Source organism: Ovis canadensis, chromosome 4, assembly GCF_042477335.2.
Source record: "Ovis canadensis isolate MfBH-ARS-UI-01 breed Bighorn chromosome 4, ARS-UI_OviCan_v2, whole genome shotgun sequence".
Taxonomy (NCBI): domain Eukaryota; kingdom Metazoa; phylum Chordata; class Mammalia; order Artiodactyla; family Bovidae; genus Ovis; species Ovis canadensis.
This window is the reverse complement of record NC_091248.1, coordinates 73,165,280-73,187,121: the sequence shown is the minus strand read 5'-3', so window position 1 is coordinate 73,187,121 and position 21,842 is coordinate 73,165,280. Positions and strand designations below refer to the sequence as shown.

The following is a 21,842-nucleotide window of genomic DNA, read 5'->3' as shown; positions in this document are numbered from 1 at the left end:
TTTTAGGCCAACTGTTTACTGCTCAGGAAAAAAAAAAGTTGCTCTCAAAATATCACTGCTTACTGACAATGCAACTGGTCACCCAAGAACTCTGATGGACACATATGAGGAGACTTATATTATTTTCATATCTAGCAACACAACATCCATTCTGCAGCCTGTGGGTCAAGGAATCATTTTTACTTCTAAGTTTTATTTATTATTTAATAAATACATTTTGTAAGGCTATAGTTGCCATAGATAGTGATTCCTTTGATGGATCTGGCAAAATATATTGGAAACCTTCTGGAAAGGATTCACCATTCCAGATACTGTTAAGGACATTTGTGATTCACTGGAAGAGATCAAAATATCAACATTAACAGGAACTAGGAAGAAGGTGAAGTCAATGCTCATGGTTCATGCTTGAACCCTTTGAAGGGTCCAAGACTTCAAGGAGGAAGTAACTGCAGATGTCGTGGGAAAAGCAAGAGAACTAGAATTAGAAGTGGAACCTGAAGATGTGACTGGGTTGATATAATCTTATGATAAAACTAACAGAGAGGGCACTTTTTATGAATGAGCAAAAAAAAAAAAAAAGATTTCTTTAGATAGAATCTACCTCTGGTGAAGATGTTGTGAATATTGCTGAGATGACAACAAAGGATTAAGAATATTATATAAAGTTAGTTAATAAAGTAGAAGCAGAGTTTGAAATGACTGACTCCAATTTTAAAAGAAGTTCTACTTTGGGTAAAATGCTATTAGCATTACAGGCTACAGAGAAGTCATTCATGAAAGGAAGAGTCAATTGATGCCACAAACGTCCCTGTTATCTTGTTTTAAGAACTTGTTCCCATCAACCCCAACTATCAGCTACCACTATCCTGATCAGTCAGAAGCCAGCGAAAAGATTATAACTCACTGAAGTTTTAGATGATGGCATTTTTTAGCAATAAGGTATCTTTTTTAATTAAGGTAGGTGCATTGCTCTATAGACATAATGCCATTAGGTACTTAATAGACTACAGTATAGTATAAACATAAATTTTATATGTACCAGAAAACCAAAAATTTGTGTGACTTACTTTATTTTGATATTCCCTTTATTGCAGTGGTTGGGAACCAGATCTGTTAAAGATATGTCTGTAGGACATATATCTATATATGACCTTTATCTGTATAATATGTATCTCATTTGAACACCATAACAACCACACAGGGTAAGTACATACAAATTATTATTAAACTATTTGATTGATAAGAAAAGCGAGATAATAAGAGGTAAATGTTATTTTTCCTAAGGTCACTTAGCTGATAAATATCAGAAAAAGAACACATATGTAGATATTCAGAATCAAAATTTCAGCATACACCAGTCTCTGATAGGATTTGCAAATATAAAGATGAATGAGGCCTGTCCTGTCCTCTCCAGGAGCTCACAATCTGTTGGTATATTATTAATTATGCTTAGTGTTCCATGGGTGGGGAAACGGTGGAAGCATTTAATTCTGTTTGACCTAGCCTGAAAGAATTATTGAAAACTATCACCCTGAACTGAATCTTTAAGGACAACAGGAGTTTGCCAGGTAAAATCTATAGGAATAGGATAGGAATATTCTTTTCCAAATGACAAAACAACATTGGACAGAAAAGAGAGTAGACTCAATTTCAGAAAGACAGAAGAGGCATGAAACAGTAAGTGCCAGTGGGTGAGCTGGAGAGTTAAGGTAATTGAGGAATTCGAATGAAAGGGTTTTTATCTGGCATATTACAAGTAACTATTAAAGGGTTTTAAGAAAGTAAGATTGACAATGCAATTTTTTCCAGCAGATTTCTGGTAAGTCTGAACATATCAGGAAATGAGCCTAGGGGTAGGAGGTCTAGCTTGTGTGTGTATTCAGTTGCTCAGTCGTGTCCATCTCTTGGTGACCCTTTGGATTGCAGCCCACCAGGCTTCATTGTCCATGGGGTTTTTCTGGCAATAATACTGGAGTGGGTTGCCATTTCCTTCACTAGGTCATCTTTGCAAGACAGGAGTCAAATGCATGTCTTCTGTGTCTCCTATAATGCAGGTGTATTCTTTACCTGCTGAGTCATTAGGGGAGGTTCAGTTAGTTGTCTATAAAAATTACCCAGTAAGAGATGCTAAAGGCCTGGACTAGGATAACAGGAGTATGACTGGGCAGGAAAAGAGGTTTCAACAAGTGGGTAAGAGTTTACAAATGACTGGATCTGGGAATGAGTGACATGGAGGATTCCCGGTAGACAGAGTGAATGGAAGAGAATGGGATCCCTAACTGAATGAAGGAACATAGGAAAAGCCAGTTTTAGAAGAGGGAATGTGCTTAATTTGGGACAGAATTAGTGACATTAAACATGTTCTTAGGAATTTAGACTTCAGAACAACAGGTGGAAAACAGGGTACTATATGATTTTGGAAGTCAACTAAAGATTTGTGAACTAATGAACATGAAAGTAAATGACATTTTTTCAACAATTTCATGAGAGGAGCAATGAGCAGAAAACATAAATTTGAAGAACACTAAGAATTAAAGATCAGAGTTTTAAAATATCAGAAAATATGATGAATAAATGGCACAGTATCAGTAGACTTTTGAGACAAAAGGGATGGTCAACAGCTTCAGATATAGACAGTTGTAGTAACTGATGATGATATTTGGATTTGGCAAAGGTTAGATCAGTTTTTGGTAAAAAAAATCATCTTCAGAAGTGTGTTCCTCCTTTGAATCTTCTGGGGATATTATTCTTTTCCCTAGTACTACAGAACCGTGATTGTTTTTCTTGCTTTATTAATTCTGCAATGAGGTATGGAGAGTGACATCAGTCAGATGAGGGAATCCTCTCTGAACACTTTGGTCTTAGCATTTTCCACTGTCAGTCTGAATCCCTGAATAGGAATAATGCTAAATAAACAGCTTCTGACTGAGGAATTCTTAAACCAAGCCAGTAAGTCACATGCAGTCTGTACTTTGGTTCTCTATGAACAAAGGACTGCATATCCCAAAACACTGCTCCACTGACTCCACACAACCCCGGTCTTGACCTTTCGCTTGTTGACAACGTTCTCCGTGGGTTGACTTTCTCTCCTAGGAGGTACTGTCATTGTATTAACACTTATTTATGTTCTTGGTGGTTTGTGCAGTGAATATATACACTGTTCTTTTTAATTGCCTGGCACCTAAAGCCCTTCTTTAAAATGGGAAATTCTCACCTTTTGAATCCTGGTGAGAGGAAGAGCTCAGGACTTCTACTGAAGTTGACAGTTTCAGCTATTTGCTCTCCCAGTGTTCAGATGACTTGCCCGTTTTCTCTCAGATCCATTTCCTCCCATTCTCTGCTCAGCTAGCTCTGTATCACAAGAAATTACAATGAACTTCAGGAGAGGTTAGGACAATGGTAGGCAATGATGGATATTTGGAACAGGGAAGGCATGGAGAAGCTAGGCAGGGTAATTGTGTCTCTCTCATTCTGTTTCAGGCAGCGTCTCCATCACATCTCACCCATAACTCAAATTTCTGGGGAGATTTATCCCTCAAGGTCTCAACTTTATCCAGGCAGTACTTCATTTATTTTTAGTTTCAATCAAATCTCCCTCTCTTCTGGGCTCTGGTAACACCCATTTTTCCTCTAGCCCTAGTTACTAGCTTCTTTTTGTTCCTTAATCTTGAGCTGGGCTCACTGTCTTCTATTTGGCTACTCAGCTCTTCCAACCCTGCATTACAGACCTGCTATGTTTGTAAGAAAAGTTGCTGTTACCATGATAAAGCAAAAACTAGACAGAGAACCCTTGCTGGCTGTTATTAATAAATGTGTTTCCTTGTAATGTTAGCAATGGTGTCCACTGCCCCATTTCATTATTTTCAGGGGTACAAGCTGTGCTGTCCAGTGTTTAAAGGTAATAGCTGCAGTTTGGAATTCTGGTTAGAAGCATAATTATCTCCTCATGTAAGTTTCAAAGCCTTCTAGGAAATACTATACAAGAAACTTCTAGCAAATGCTTTGCCTAAGACAAGAGAATTCATTTTTCTTGCTTGTCACTAAGAACACTGACTAATATGCATTGAATCCTAGGAGTTACAGTCTTAAACCAATATAGAATAAGAAAATGTAGGCAATTCCCTGGTGGTCCAGCAGTTAGGATTCCAAGCTTCCACACAAGAGTCCAGGTTCATTGGGGAACTAAGATCATGCAAGCTGTATGCGGTTCCAAAATAACCAAAAATGTGAGAGAAATAGTTGTAAGAAATGAGCCTTATTCTGACCAGCTCTGACAGTTCCAATGCAATTCCACCTGATAACATCCTTGAGTTTCAAGCTTAGGGACAGCAATTTGGGATGTTCTAGGTGAGAAGATAGAGCACGTAAAGTACAGAGTTTTCTATAAATCTCTCCAGACACCAATTTAGTTCTTTTCTTCTTAGTTTGTAGCACTGCTGTCCAAATTAGATTCATGTATCTACATTCAGGGGTATTTCAATAGAAACTTAGGAGATGACTTGGCATGGCTCATTAGCCAAAATGTCATCACAGTCCCCAGTCCCTGTAAATCAAGCTACAATTGTTTATTTGCTCTTTCTCTGATGGGACAATGAGCTCCTCAGTGACAAACACCGGGTCACTATGCTCCATATTCTAACACCTAGCAGAGAACAGGAAAGACATTCAATAAATACCTACTGAATGAATGAATGGATTCTGGAAAACCAGACTGAGAAAATAAAACTTGGCTCTGTTTTGTTTCTGAAAATACTATCACACAATTGAGAACACTGTGTTTGGAGAGAGTACACAAAGTTATTTAGTTCAGTTATTCGCCAAACTCCTCCAGGCTTTCTCCTTCATATTTCTTTATATTATCCCTCCTGTGATTGTTCAGTAAAGTGTCATCTCTGGGAAATGTCCTTGTAAAGTGTCAATTATTTCTTCCTTTGTGGTACAATATCACTTTGTGCTTATGTTGATTATAAGAATTGTTGTAACACATTGGGTAATTTGTCTAATTGCCTGTATCCTCTATCAGAGTATTTCAATGACCAGAACCACAGTACAAAACTGCACCAATTCTGTGCATGATCTCAGCCATATTTTAGAACTAAGGTTCTGCACTTGGAGGGATTAAACAATGCAGATTTTCTTCTTAATGTATGTAAAATTTCATGCCAACACATGCTCTTTCTTGAAGTAGAGGACCATTAAGTATTGTAAATATTTGTTGTATTTAATTTAATCAATCTGTGTATTAAATAATCTGTTTTATTATATCCTAATTTTTCAATACAAACTACATTATAACAATTATTAAATTGGTAAGTATTGTTTCCACAGACACTTGTTCCATAATAAAATATAATGTTGGGATAAAGAAAGAAAAACTATTCTCTAGAGAATGTTCTACCCCATCTTCTTTTTCCCCCTAGGCAAGGAATTTCCCCAAACTGTGCTAAGATGTTACCAATTATGAAGTGAGATGTAAAGAAAAGCACTGAACTAAATAGTTCTGACTTGACTCCACTGAGGCATTAAAGTCACTTCAACCAAGTACTCAATTTAAAAATATGTTGCTGAGACTTCCCTGGCAGTCCAGTGGTTAAGACTACTTGCTTCCACTGCAGGGGGCACAGGTTCAATCCCTGGCCAGAGAACTAAGATCCCACATGCTGCACAGCAATACCAAAATAAACAAATAAACATAATTATTTAATAAAAGGATTAAACACACACACACACACACACACATATATGTATATATACTAAGTCGCTTCAGTGATGTCCAACTCTTTGCAATCCTATGGACTGTAGCCCACCAGGCTCCTCTGTCCATGGGGTTCTCCAAGCAAGAATACTGGAGTGGGTGGCCATGCCCTCCTCCAAGGGATTTTCACAATTCCTGTCTCTTACATCTCTTGCATTGGCAGGTCGGTTCTTTAACACTATTACCACCAGAAAGCCTCTGTGTTTGTGTGTGTGTGTATGTGTAGCTGATTTTTCTCCCCAGAGTTTTTCAGTCCACAGTTCTTTATTTGAACTTCCTGAGGTCAGGTGGGCTTTCAAATGTTGTATTTTTCTAAATACTAAAAAGGTAATAAAATGCATTTACTGCCACAGAACCCTAGCAGAATCTGGGACAGCATCTCAAGTTCCGACACGAAAAATGATTTAGAAAATTACATGGATATTCAGAGTGAGAAAAATAAATAAAGACTATAAATAAGCCAATACTAGTCTTTGAAGTCAAGTTTTGAAGCCAAATGAGTTCAATTAGGTCAAGTTTTGCTGCAAAAAAAAAAAAAAAGACAGTTTTCAGAATTATTTGGATCTTGGAAATTCAGGCTTCCATTCAACTTTCACTACTAGGCTCCTTATTACAAATTTTTTCATTATTTTTCTTAACCCATATCAACTTCAAACTCATAATGGACCTTATGGAAAGCTATCACTGCCAAAAGAATAGTACATGAAAAGTAATGAGTTATAGGGGCATGGAGAGAGGAAACCTCAGCATCTTACAATATCAACTACCTCAGAAACAATACAGAGTTTTAGAAACTGCATGTCACATACATAAACACACACACACACACACACACACACACACACACACACACACACACCAGATAAGCAACAGCAAACAGAATACTAAATGGCATACAGGCATGGTCAATGTTACTTTGGATGCTGTTATGTTAGAAGTTGAATGAGAAAGTATGGGGGGAAAATAGGATGTGAAACAAGGAGACTAACATGGTCTCTACCTCAGGATGCTTAAGCTTTCCATAAGGATATCAGATAAATACTCACCAAACTGTTTAAAAAAATAAATAAATACAGGACCAAAATCATGTCAACATTCACAAATGTTCAGAGCAGAGGTATTCACAAAACTTCTGCTCATCGTGAACTCAGTGGTTAAGCAGTCTTCAGCAGAAAGCAAAGGTACAGTTTCAGGTTAGTCATTCTAATTAAAGTCTCTTGTCCATTGATTTTTACAGGTGGACCTGCTCTGAATTATGTCATTTAAAAAAATATTGGGAAAAATTTCATTGAGAAAGCAAGAGATAAGCAATACAAGCATCCTATTAAAAAGTTATTTCAGATGACTAGAAGCAAAATATACTAAGATGAGGAAGTGAAAAATAAAAGTACTCTTTCATGCCTAGCATGAACATTTTATATTAAATGCTTTAAAAAGAACTTAATTTTACCACCAACAATAAGGATCTTCTCAAAAGCATATGAATCGAAACATGAGGACCTAGTTCACTCAAGGAAATGTTTCACTATACAATGTGTGTCATCTATAAATTATTATCAGTGACAATTCATAATACAAATAAAGTTTACTCACATATTTAAAAATCATGCTTAGCAAACTCATTTTTTGTAAATTATGTCCTTATAAAAGTATTTCAAAATCATAAATTAGATAGATAGATACCCTTTCCATGATATTAATTTCCTGAACTCAAACTAGCAAGGGGATGTAACCAAACTATCATGAGAAAAACCAAATTCTACTTGCTCCTTATAGAAAGGTAAATTATACCACCAGGATATGGGATGTTGGAGACCATACATTCTACTGATTCAGTTTACTCCCAAATATCCACTCTTGTCAATGAAACATCTGCCATATTCTTTCTTCATGAGTTATTAAAAGAAACCCCTCAGGGCAAAGAGCAGTACCTATCAAATCACTGATGTGAAGGTGTGAGCAGAGTGACAGATGATACATGTGCTTCACATATTCTCAGAGTAATGCAATTACAATCAACGATTGTCTTATCTTTCACATTTCCCCCAGGGAATATTTATTTCCTGTTTTAACTTCATTATGGTTTGCTCAGTCTCTCTCTGGAATTTTTACTTTTCCTATTGCCTGACTTCCTATTGCTCCTTAATTTCATACCTCTTGTTCTGCATCCCTTAGGAGTCTAGTCTAAAGCAAGTATATTAGAAAGGGAAATTTAAATACAATGGCATTAGAAATAAATAAACCAATGAAGAAAACAAAAAAATAAAATGAATAAAATAAACCAAGGAGAGATAAGAAAGTCTTCCTCAGTAATCAATGCAAAGAAATAAAAGAAAACAATAGAATGGGAAAGACTAGAGATCTCGTAAAAGAAAATCAGAGATAACAAAGGAACAATTCATGCAAAGACGGGCTCAATAATGGAGAGAAATGGTATCAACCTAACAAAAGCAGAAGATATTAAGAAGAGGTGGCAAGAATACACAGAAGAACTGTAAAAAAAAAGATCTTCAAGACCAAGATAATCACGATGGTGTGATCACTCACCTAGAGCCAGACATCCTGGAATGTGAAGGCAAGTGGGCCTTAGAAAGCATCACTATGAACAAAGCTAGTGGAGGTGATGGAATTCCAGTTGAGCTATTTCAAATCCTGAAAGATGATTCTGTGAAAGTGCTGCACTCAATATGCCAGCAAGTTTGGAAAACTCAGCAGTAGCCACAGGAATGGAAAAGGTGAGTTTTCATTCCAATCCCTAAGAAAGGCTATGCCAAAGAATGCTCAAACTGCCACACAATTGCACTCATCTCACATGCTAGTAAAGTAATGCTCAAAATTCTCCAAGCCAGGATTCAGCAATAAGTGAACCATGAACTCCCTGATGTTCAAGTTGGTTTTAGAAAAGGCAGAGGAACCAGAAATCAAATTGCCAACATCCACTGGATCATGGAAAAAGCAAGAGAGTTCCAGAAAGACATCTATTTCTGCTTTATTGACTATGCCAGAGCCTTTGACTGTGTGGATCACAAGAAACTGTGGAAAATTCTGAAAGAGATGGGAATATCAGACCACCTGACCTGCCTCTTGAGAAATCTGTATGCAGGCCAGGAAGCAGCAGTTAGAACTGGACATGGAACAACAGACTGGTTCCAAATAGGAAAAGGAGTACGTCAAGGCTGTATATTGTCACCCTGCTTATTTAACTTATATGCAGAGTACATCATGAGAAACGCTGGACTGGAAGAAACACAAGCTGGAATCAAGATTGCCGGGAGAAATATCAATAACCTCAGATATGCAGATGACACCACCCTTATGGCAGAAAGTGAAGAGGAGCTAAAAAGCCTCTTGATGAAAGTGAAAGAGGAGAGCGAAAAAGTTGGCTTAAATCTCAACATTCAGAAAATGAAGATCATGGCATCCGGTCCCACCACTTCATGGGAAATAGATGGAGAAACAGTGGAAACAGTGTCAGACTTTATTTTGGGGGGCTCCAAAATCACTGCAGATGGTGACTGCAGCCATGAAATTAAAAGACGCTTACTCCTTGGAAAGAAAGGTATGACCAACTTACGCAGCATATTAAAAATCAAAGACATTACTTTGTCAAAAAAATTCATCTAGTCAAGGTTATGGTTTTTCCAGTGGTCATGTACAGATGTGAGAGTTGGACTGTGAAGAAAGCTGATCACCGAAGAATTGCTGCTTTTGAACTGTGGTGTTGGAGAAGACTCTTGAGAGTTCTTTGGACTGCAAGGAGATCCAACCAGTCCATCATAAAGGAGATCAGTCCTGGATGTTCATTGGAAGGACTGATGTTGAAGCTGAAACTCCAATATTTTGGCCACCTGATGTGAAGAGCCGAGTCATTGGTAAAGTCCCTGATGCTGAGGGCAGGAAGAGAAGGGGACGACCGAGGATGAGATGGCCGGATGGCTTCACGGACTCGATGGACGTTGAGTCTGAGTGAACTCCGGGGGATGGTGATGAACAGGGAGGCCTGTGCTGTGATTCATGGGGTCGCAAAGAGTCGGACACAACTGAGTGACTGAACTGAACTGACTGAAACCAATAAACATAGCTTTTTAAAATGACAGCATTATTGACTCACAAATATTTTAAGATAATATACATCTTATTAATTACCATAAGTATGCTGTTAATGTAAGAAAAGGAGTATGTCAAGGCTGTATATTGTCACCTTGCTTATTTAACTTATATGTAGAGTACATCATGAGAAATGCTGGGCTGGAAGAAGAACAAGCTGGAATCAAGATTGCCGGGAGAAATAGCAATAACCTCAGATATGCAGATGACACCACCCTTGTGGCAGAAAGTGAAGAGGAACTAAAAAGCCTCTTGATGAAAGTGAAAGAGGAGAGTGAAACAGTTGACTTAAAGCTCAATATTCAGAAAACAAAGATCATGGCATCTGGTCCCATCACTTCATGAGAAATAGATGGGGAAACAGTGGAAACAGTGTCAGACTTTATTTTGGGGGGCTCCAAAATCACTGCAGATGGCGACTGCAGCCATGAAATTAAAAGACACTTACTCTTTGGAAAGAAAGTTATGACCAACCTAGATAGCATATTCAAAAGCAGAGACATTACTTTACCAACAAATGTCCGTCTAGTCAAGGCTATGGTTTTTCCAGTAGTCATATATGGATGTGAGTGTTGGACTGTGAAGAAAGCTGAGCGTTGAAGAATTGATGCTTTTGAACTGTGGTGTTGGAGAAGACTCTTGAGAGTCCCTTAGAATGCAAGGAGATCCACCATTCCATTCTAAAGGAGACCAGTCCTGGGTGTTCTTTGGAAGGACTGATGTTGAAGCTGAAACTCCAATAGTTTGGCCACCTCATGCAAAGAGCTGACTCATTGGAAAAGACTCTGATGCTGGGAGGGATTGGGTGCAAGAGGAGAAGGGGATGACCGAGGATGAGATGGCTGGATGGAATCACCAACTCAATGGACATGAGTTTGAGTAAACTCCAGGAGTTGGTGATGGACAGGGAGGTCTGGTGTGCTGCAATTCATGGGATCGCAAAGAGTCAGACACGGCTGAGCGACTGAACTGAACTGAACTGATGCTGTTAATGTACATTAATATATGTATACAATCTTGAAAGACTACTTGAAATAGTAGTGTTCACTGTAAGCAAATCCTAGTAAACACTTTTAAAAGAGCTACATTAATATTTAAAATGAAGATTAACACAAAACATAGAAATGGAAAGAGTCTCTGAAGAAAGTGTCTCTGAGATTTTTCAGAAAAGTCTATGAAAAAAGACTGTTGACGGCATTTGCAGTGAAAACAGTATCACTGAAATGGTTACTATATTCTATCATTTTGAAATCACAGTAGATAATGCCACTGATGACTCCATCCCCACACATCTGGGAAACAGAAATATTACAGATTTTTTCAAGTAAATTGATGAAACACTGAAACTTCTAAACATCCCTAGATAGGAATGGTTATGCGGAAGCAGATGCTGAAGTGATTGCTTTCACTCTCTCTCTCTGCTCCTCACACATCCACACACATACATACAACATGAAGGTCATCCCACCATATTATAACATATCAGGAATCCACTCTGTGTTGGTTATCTTCATCAAATATATTTTTGAACTCATCATAATTATTATAAAATAATTCACCTCTTCATAGATTTTTGTCATGAAATTTCTATGGAAAGAACTCAAGAATTCAATAAGCTACTCACTGATAAAATTAAAAGAGAATATAAATTATTTTGAGAAGCATAAAAAAGTACTAGTCTAAATTAGTACAGAAATTTCTACCTGCTATGATCAGATTCAACTATTTATTTCTTTTTTTAACATGTAATTAATTTTATTATGAAAACTCTGTTTCATATACTTATTATCTCATCCTACTCATATAGGTACATACATTAATAGTAGAAAAATAAAACTTACTATCACTTTAACTGATCAATTTTGAATCTACATTTACAAAAAAAAAAACCCATTTAACAAATGTATTATATGCAATAACTACTGATGCACCTATCCTTCTTGACCTTTCTATCAATCTTCAATTTCTTTGTTGAAATAGGCAGTGTTTTCAGATTAGTTTAAAAAAAATGAGGAGAGATACCAATGTATCACAGTTCTTACTTTTTTAGCTATAACTTTCTGAACAAAACAATTCAGTCATATTTAGTCTTGAGGTTTTTTTTTTTTTTTGAATGTTTGCTTTTAAAGTCATCAGTCTCTATTTGTTTAATTTCAATTTCAAATGTGGTAAGGCTGAAACATTGTTTTTGTTACTGTGGTGACTCTCAAGATAAGTTCCTGAGGAAAACTGGTAGCTCATGGAAAACTTAGAAGCATGTTCCCTTAAAGCACAGTTCTGTTCATGTTGCAGAGGTTCCTTTTTTGTTGTTCTTGTATTCTTTCCTTATAAGCAAGAACATTTGTACAAAATATATTTCTTGCTGAGAATGAAGCCTACCCTTCATGAGGAATCAAACAATGATATTAATATACTTTCAAAAGATGAAAAAAAGGCAGATGGAAATATTAGAATAAGAATATAGAAAGTTAGAGATTAATAAATCTATATTGGCTACATTTTAATTTTAATTATTGAATCTAGAATTAAGCTATAAAGATCTGTATGCAAGACAGCAAAAGAGACACGGATGTGTAGAGTGGACTTTTGGACTCTGAGGGAGAGGGTGGGATGATTTGGGAGAATGGCATTGAAACATGTATACTATTATGTAAGAAACGAATCGCCAGTCTATGTTTGATGCAGGATACAGGATGCTTGGGGCTGGTGCACGGGGATGATCCAGAGAGATAGTATGGGGAGGGAGGTGGGAGGGGGGTTCATGTTTGGGAACTCATGTGCATCCGTGGTTGATTCATGTCAATGTATGGCAAAACCAATACAGTATTGTAAAGTAAAATAAAGTAAAAATAAAAATAAAGATATACTGGAATTCTAGATCCTTAGAGTTACAGAACAGCAGAGTCTAGATCTTTATAGCTTAATTTGAGATTCAATAATAATTAAAATTAAAATGTAGCCCAATAAATATTTCTTAAGAATTCATTTTTACTATTAACAGGTTTAGTTTCCTTATGTAAACTCAGTTCTCCTAAGAACAGGTTTGACATTAGTGTATACAGTTCACAAAAGTGTTTGCTAATGAACCAGAACTTGCATGTAAATATGCTTGGGGAAAGAAGAAAAGTGAAAATAAGAGTACAAACTACCAATATTCTACATGATATGAATCTCTGTAGATTCAACATTGTCTGTTGATAATGAAAATCCATTTGAACATTTGACAAGATCTGCAGGCAACTGAGAGGGGCACACTGCAGAAGGTTAAAAAGTTAATAATTATTTTGAGAGTTCAGTTGTAACCAGTGCTATGTGGATTCCAGATGATCACATGAAAATGAAGTGATGTGGAATATGTAAATAAACAGCCATGAAAAACCCACTGAGGTTGTTGTTCAGTAACTAAGTCATATTGATGGTTTGCAATGCCATCTAATGCAGAACACCAGGCTTCCCTGTCCATCACTGTCTCCTGGAGTTTGTTCAAACTCATGTCCATTGAGTCAGTCATGCCATCCAACCATCTCAGCCTCTGTTGCCCTCTTCTCCTGCCCTCAATCTTTCCCAGCATCAGGGTCGTTTCTAATGAATCAGCTCTTCCCATCAGGTGGGCAAAGTACTGGAGCTTTAGATTCAGCATGAGTCCTTCCAGTGAATATTCAGGGCTGATTTCCTTTAGGAATGACTGGTTTGATTTCCTTGTAGTCCAAGAGACTCTCAAGAGTCTTCTTTAACACCACAGTTCAAAAGCATCAACTCTTTGGTGTTCAGCTTTCTTTATAGTACAACTCTCATATCCATACATGATTACTGGGAAAACCATACCTTTGACTATACTGACCTTTTTTGGTAAAGTGATGTCTCTGCTTTTTAATATGCTGTCTAGTTTTATCAGGGCTTTCCAGGTGGTGCTAGTGATAAAGAACCCTACTGTCAATGCAGGACACATAAGAGACTCAAGGTTCAATCCCTGGGTCAGGAAGATACCCTGGAGGAGGGCATGGCAACCCACTCCAGTATTCTTGCCTGGAGAATTCCAGGGACACATGGGCCTGGATGGTCATAGTGCATAAGGTCATGAAGACTAAAACAACTGAGGTGACAGCACACAAGCTATGTTGGTCATAGCTTTCTCTCCAAGGAGTAAGTGTCTTTCAGTTTCATGGCTGCAGTCACCAACTGCAGTGATTTTGGAGCCCAAGAAAATAAAATCCATCACTGTTTCCACTTTATCCCCATCCATTTGCCAGGAAGTGATGGGACAGATCCCATGATCTTTGCTTTTCAATGTTGGGTTTTAAGCCAGATTTTCACTCTTCCCTTTCACCCTCTTCAAGAGGCTCTTTAATTCCTTTTCTTCCTTTCCTCTAATGGGAAAAAAAAAAAAAAACTGTTGGTGGGCGGAAGGTTATAGTCTCACCAAACACTGGCCCAAAAGGAGAGAATTATTTAAAAGGCAACATAAACCTCCGAGTGTTAAGACATGGGGGCTTCCCAAGTGGCTCAGTGGTAAAGAACCTGCCCATCAAGCAGGAAATGCAGATTTAATCCCTTGGGTCTGGAAGATACCCTGGAAAAGGAAATGGCAAACCATTCCAGGATTCTTGCCCCCACAGACAGAGAAGCCTGGCAGGCTACAGTTCATTGAGTTGCAAACAGTTGGACGGGACTGAGCTATTGAGCGCACATGCAGACACATAAACCTCCAAGCATTTAGACAACTTATAAGTTAAAGCTAATGGTATGTTAAGTGAGTGTCAAATAAGGATTCCACCCATGACACGGTCATGCGGCAGAGCTCTGATGGCAAGGCTAATCAGACCTCAGGTTTTCCCCCTGGAATTTCCTGAGCATCCACCCCCCCCCCAAAAAAAAATAAGAATCTACCTGCTTTTCCACTCTTCTGATATTCTCTGGAAAAAAGTCAACTCAGGGCTTTAGTCTTCTGCATTTGAAAGGGATGTTTCAGTTAAACCCCCTCTGATAGCTCTAGTTTGCCTAACAGGTTCCCCCTAACAGCTTGCATGTGAATTGCTTACAGCCCCCCAACTGCGAGAGGCACAAAACTTAAAAGCATCTTAAAGATACAGAGCCTTTTCTAAAGAGTTAAAAATTATATTGGTAGAGGGTTTTCACTGTTGACTCAATGACTGCTGCCAGGCCTCCATATTCTTTATCTTTTAGGCACCTGGGAGGATGTTAATCAATGTAAATGGGATATGGAAAAAGATATATAGTAGTTTTGATGTTAGCAACACTAGACTTTGAGTTAATTACTTTTCTCTTTGTTATATATCACTGCACTCCTCTTGTGTCCTTGCTATGTAAGAATGCAACTTTATTTAGTGCTTTCTGAGAATGGCACCAGACTTTGGGAAGATCAACACAAATAAGTCTTCTGGTTGACAAACCCTTATCAGAAAAAAGGCTGTAAAATGTTAATTGGCCCCTTTGGCTGGAAGATAATGTAAATTACCTAAGATTTGTGTATACAACTAGGTATGCAGAGAGAAAAGCCTGGTTTTGATAAGAGTCTGGACTGCTAACACTGCATAACTTTGTGTTACCCATTGATCTCCATGTTTTATCAAAAGTATAAAAGGCCTTCTGAACAATAGAGGACAGAGCCAGTCACTGGACTGGTTTCCCCCATGTCTCTCTTTCTCTCCTTTTCTCCCTTTCCCTCCTTCTCCTCTTTACTTTAATTTCAGGCTGAATTCCCATCTTGGGCGCGGAGGCTCGCCAAGTCTACTTACTTGCCCTGGCTGTTAAGACCTGCACGAAAGGGAGCCTAAGGCGAGGCACCCTTAGATATTCAAGTGAGCACTGGTGGCCCAACGTAGATGGTGCAAATTCCTTGTCTGGAATTTTATTGGTCTTCCGTGTAATCGAAGTTATTCAGCCCTCTTTCTCCACTTAATTTTCCTACTACACTATTGTTTCTTAATCTAATCTTATATCAATCAATAAATAAGTCTTTCCTCGCCAACGCCGTCCACCCTTCAAATTCCCTGGATCCACCGGGGCTGGACCCCGGGACCACAGTAAGCAAGTTGTCCACCGAGCACAGAATTTTTAAGTCATGAAAAATGGATATTACATTTTCTCATTCCTGTTTGAAATTATTCCTGATAATATGGAAGGTGAAGTTAGTTTTTTTTTTGTTTTAATTAGAATTTGTTGAAGCACATTTGATTGTGACAGATAAACTAGAATCTTTCCTTTTAATTTACCAGCTGAACTAAAAATTCATCCATTTGACAATTATCTTCCACTAAAAACCTCTGCCTCTTCCTCCAGCTTTCTAGCCACTTGTAATGTTCTCCACATCAGATTTTGGCACAGTTTTCAGACAAGTCACTATACCCCTACAAGACTCTCTTTTGACAAGCTCTGCCCTGTGTTATCCATTTATACCAAATGTCTGAAGTTTTCTGTACATTTATATTCTAATACTTAAAGAATATTAAAGATTGGGCATCTAAAAAATGTATAGAGTGGCTAAAAATAATAAAGTGCACAAATGAAGTTAGCTCATTATTTCCTTCCTTCTCCAACAGTATCTTAATTTATTTGGGAGCTACTCCCACACAGCAACAGGTGTCTCCCTCTTCACTCACAGATGTCACATAGTTTTCCCTACATTCCTAGGTTCTCACCCACTTCTAAGATTCTCTCCCTTTGAAAACCAGCACACACTGAGTTCTCTTAAAAATTGTCACAAAAGTATCAAAGTCCTCAACTAAATTTCAGCATCGCCTTTTTTCCAAAAAGGACAGACATCTGAGATCATTCCAGCAAAGATCTTAATTCACTTCATAAAGAAGAGTAGAACAACTGTCTTCTGGCATAATCTAATCTAATTACTGGAAATTCTATTTTCCTCCTTTTAATCTGAGAAAGAGCACTTAACAAACCTGAGCTTAGCTTGTTTTCGTTTTTTTTTTTTTTAATATGAAAAGGAACAGATATTATAAGTTGGAAGCAAAAACCTATAAGTATTGTTAATTTAAAATCTTCACATGGGAAAACAGAATGTAAAAATATTTCAGATTCTGAAATGTTTCACACATTCAAAAAGCAAGATATTTTTCTATCATAGTAATTCATATTTTTGTTATTGAAAGTTTTAGACTTTAAAAAATCAGATATTTCAGTATAGTTTACTTACCATTGTTTTTGCTTATAATTAGATACCAATCAAAGTCTTTTAATTTTTCCATTTTGTGGTATCATTTTAAATTACTATGATAACTTAAAGTCACTCTTTTACATGAAATTCTTTAAAGACTATTAAAATACATTAACTAGTGTTCTTCCAAAGTTTAAGGAGCAAGAAGAAAGAAGAGCAGGGTAAAGTACACTTCTGATATGAAAGAACTGGAAATTATGAAATGACTTGTAAGGGATTTTAAATCATAATATAAAAGGGAGCCTTGAGTTAAGAAAAAAAATTCAAATTAGTTACCCTATTAGAAATACAGTACAAGATAAAATTGCAGATAGGGCAAATATTTTATTCATAACATGCTAACTAAAATTTAAAAAGTTGAAGTAATAACTTATACATATGCCTCAAAGATAAATATTAATGAATAAAATAAATTTCCATACTGGCAAATGGGAAATCTATAGTAGCAAATCAGCCTACAGGTATTTTCTTTGTTTGTTTCCTTTCTTTTGTCTGCTATATGATTTCAATAAAATTCAAATTCTTTAAGTATTTTTCCTATGCTCATATTTTTTGGCAATGTCTAAGTGAAGTGGAGCTGGTATGATCCAAGTTTATAGCCACTGTTGATTCCACCAATTAATCTAATTACTCCTCTTCATGCACATGTGTAAAATCTCACTCTTTAGTGGACCAATACAACAATTAATACCTTTCTAATGTAATTTATATATCATTTTAATATATTTATCTCATATCCTAACTCTTTATAGTCCCTACTGTTAAAACAAGTTTAATAACACTAAATTCAAATAAATTAGTATGTGTAATTGACTTTAAGTTCCAATTCATAAACGATCACAAAGTTTCTTTAGTAACTGAATGTGTGTAGAACTTTTGAGGATCTCATGCAAAAAAGATTCACAATGACATTTCCTCTTACATACTGCTAGAAGGAATCAGCCTCAATAATAAGAATGGAAGGGTCTATGCATAATACTTGAGTAATGAAAATGAGAAAAAGTCAGTGTCACCAATCCTAAGCATTTATAACTTCGTGTGAAAATTATTTACATTAAGAAAACATTTATTTTTAAAATCCATTGCCTGGTATCAAAGTAAGTTTGATCATAAGTTTTCATATTTTAGACGCAGAGTGATGGATTCAAAAAGCATTTTATGAAGCATTTTTTTTAACTTAAAAGAATAAGAAAAACATAAAAGTTTTAAGATAACATGTTTGTTACCAAATTGCTGCTTTTTACAGAGGCTAAGTCATATATGGCTATGAGAGTTGGACTATAAAGAAAGCTGAGTGCCAAAGAATTAATGCTTTTGAAATGTGGTGTTGGAGAAGATTCTCAAGAGTCCCTTGGACAGCAAGGAGATCCAACCAGTCCATCCTAAAGGAAATGAGTCCTGAATATTCATTGGAAGGACTGATGCTGAAACTGAAACTCCAATCCTTCGGCCACCTGATGTGAAGAACTGACTCACTGGAAAAGACCCTGATGCTGGGAAAGATTGAAGGTGGGAGGAGAAGGGGAAGAAAGAGGATGAGATGGTTGGATGGCATCACCAACTGAATGGACATGAGTCTGAGAAACTCCAGGAGTTGGTGATGGACAGGGAGGCCTGATGTGCTGCATTCCATGGGGTCACAAATAGTCAGACAAGACTGAGCGACTGAACTGAACTGACCTGGACTGCAAGGAGATACAACCAGTCAATCCTAAAGGAAATAAGTCCTGAATATTCATTGGAAGGACTGATGCTGAAGCCGAAACTCCAATACTTTGGCCACCTGATGCGAAGAACTGCCTCACTGCAGAAAACCCTGATGCTGGTAAAGATTGAAGGCCGGAGGAAAAGGGGATGACAGAAGATGATATGGTTGGATGGCATCACCGTGAAGGACATGAGTTTGAGTAGGCTCCATGAGTTGGTGATGGACAGGGAAGCTTGGTGTTCTGCAGTCCAACTTGCAAGGAGTTGGACATGATTGAGCAACTGAACTGAACTGAAGTCATGCTATCTGGATTAAGCTTTGGAATGAATTAAAATTTACAATGTCATTATCAATCAATGTCTTATTTATCTTTACAATACTTCTTGCCCGGTATATAACACAGAGTGTTTTGTTTTGTTTTCCTCATTTTTTGGCCATCATTGGTACTTCGAAATATTTTAAGATTATAATCTGTTTAGAGAGTAAGAAAAATTCATTTATTATGAGTGATCAGAGATATGGAGTTTTTAAATATAGCCTCTTTATCTATATGACTGGGAAACAGGATTATCTGAAAAAAATAAAAAATTTTCTGGTGGACTGATTATTGGCTGAAAGGCAATTTTATATACTTTGCTCTTTGACTCCAGAGTTGAACACTGCAAACTGTATTTTCAAGATTCTCTGATAAGAGGAACTAATACAGGGAATGTTAATTTTCTCCCCGTGGTTGAAGATGATGCATCAAAACTGTTCATATTCCATTCACTTTGAGAAGAAAACTTCCTTTAGGAATGTAGACTAAATGTTCTGCCTGTTTTTGAACTTTAAGTAAATGGAAGTCTACTTTATATGTCTTATGGCTTGCTTATTTAGCATAGCATTGTGTTTGATTCATCTATCTTGTTTTACACATAGCACTAGATTACTACTTTTCACATGTATAAAATGTCATCATGTAAAAATATCACTATTTATTTAATGTAATATTGATAGCCATTTGGGTTTTCACCAGTATTAAAGTTTTCTAAACATTTCTATGAACAGATATATCCTCAGAAGTTAAATGAATGGAACAGAGCATGTATATCTTCAAATTTTCTACACAATGGCAGACTCTTCTCCTAAGTGACTGTACAAATTTTCACACCAACTCAGCAATATATGAAAGTTCTAATAGCTTTATATCTTCTTTTAAAAAGTACTGTTCTCACTCCTTTTCAAATTATATCATTTCTGTTCATCTATCTTCAGGTCCAGACACATTCCTTGGTTTTCTACATTCTTCTAGAAATCTCATCCAGTGACTTTTTAAATTTAATTATAGTTTTAAATTCTAAAATGTCTATTTGTTTCTTGTTTATAATTTCTTCTTTTCATTTGAGATTTACTATCCTTTCATTCATCACAAGTACATTTTCCTTTGTCATATTAATCACACTTCACTTACATTCTTTTGTGATAATTCCACCATCTGGGATATCTGTTTATTTTCTTCTCCTTTGATAGTAATACCATTTTCCTGGTTCCTCTTATGTTAAGTAATTTGGGAGTTTATCCTGGACAGTGAGAAAATTGTATGGTGGAGAATCTTGATAGTGTTATATTCTTCTGAAAAGCTTTTATCTATTGTTTAGCAAACAATTACATGATTAGGCTCCAACTGAAATCTCTGTCTCATTTGAAATAGGTACCAACTCAATTTTAAGTACAATTTTTTTTTCTTTTTACCTTTTAGGCAGAATGCCTGCATGTGCTATTTATAGCACATGAATGCCTGTATGTGCTATTTATAGACCAGGTAGGGCCTTAGTGATTATACATAGAATACAGTTCAGTTCAGTTCAGTTCAGTTGCTCACTCATGTCTGACTCTTTGCCACCCCATGAATCACAGGACACCAGGCCTTCCTGTCTATCAACAACTCCCAGAGCTCACTCAAACTCATGTCCATCGAGTCAGTCATGCCATCCAGCCATCTCATCCTCTGTCGTCCCCTTCTCCTCCAGCCCCCAATCCCTCCCAGCATTGGTCTTTTCCAATGAGCCAACTCTTCGCATGAGGTGGCCTAAGTATTGGAGTTTCAGCTTTAGCATCAGTCCTTCCAATGAACACCCAGGACTGATTTCCTTTAGGATGGACTGGTTGGATCTCCTTGCAGTCCAAGGGACTCTCAAGAGTTTTTTCCAACACCACTAGAGTATTTATTTCTCCTAAATGCTCTATCCTTTCCAGGACACTTGGACACTTACTCTCCAGCACAAGTAATGGGCTTTTTATTACAAGTTCAGCTGTCTTTCTCTGTGCTGTAAACATGGGTCATCCTCAGGCCAAACCCACAAAAATGGGACACACCCATGCCAGGACTATTCAAGTTTCAACTTTCATCTAAAGTCCACCTTTTAAATTTTTCTTTTCTTTTCATTCACTCCCTGGAGCCCCCAGAGTGGTTAATTTTCTTTCTTTCTTTCTTTCTTTCTTTCTTTCTTTCTTTCTTTCTTTCTTTCTTTCTTTCTTTCTTTCTTTCTTTGTTTGTTTGTTTGTATTAGTCCAGAATTGATTCAGGGCTTTCCAGATAGCTCAGTAGTAAAGAGTCCACTTGCCAGCACAGAATACACAGGTTCAATTCCTGGGTCATGAAGATCCCCTGGAGGAGGAAATGGCAACCATTCCAATATTCTTGCCTGGAAAATCCCATGGACAGAGGAGTCTGGTGGGCTAGAGTCCATAAGGTTGCAGAGTTGAAGGTAACTGAGCAACTGAACATGCAAGCAGAGCTGACTCATATTATTTTGGAACAATTAGAATATTAGAGGTTTACCCTGCCAGATGGTCTTCTCTGGTAGTTCAGATGGTAAGGAATCTGCCTGAAATGCAGAAGACATGGGTTCAATATCTAGGTCGGGAAGACCCCTGAAGAAGGGAATGGCTTCCCACTCCAGTATTCTTGCCTAGAGAATTCCATGAACAGAGGAGCCTGGTGGGCTAAAGGAAATCAACCCTACATATTTATTGGGAAGACCAATGCTGAAGCTGAAGCTTTAATAGCCTGGCCACCTGATGCAGAGAGCCAGTTCATT

At 37.2% G+C, this 21,842-nt stretch overlaps 1 long non-coding RNA gene across 2 annotated transcripts in view; it reads left to right on the top strand.

Annotated features, from left to right (window-relative positions):
* Positions 1–21,842, top strand: part of LOC138438804 (uncharacterized) — a 141,170-nt gene that overhangs the window by 83,100 nt on the left and 36,228 nt on the right. The window contains exons 3-4 of one of the 2 annotated variants that reach the window (XR_011256473.1): positions 1,095–1,202; positions 18,301–19,615. The exons of the other annotated variant lie outside the window; for it this stretch is intronic. This is a non-coding gene — a long non-coding RNA (uncharacterized lncRNA). Of the gene's footprint in view, positions 1–1,094; positions 1,203–18,300; positions 19,616–21,842 lie in introns of those variants that run through there. 2 annotated transcript variants of the gene reach the window in all.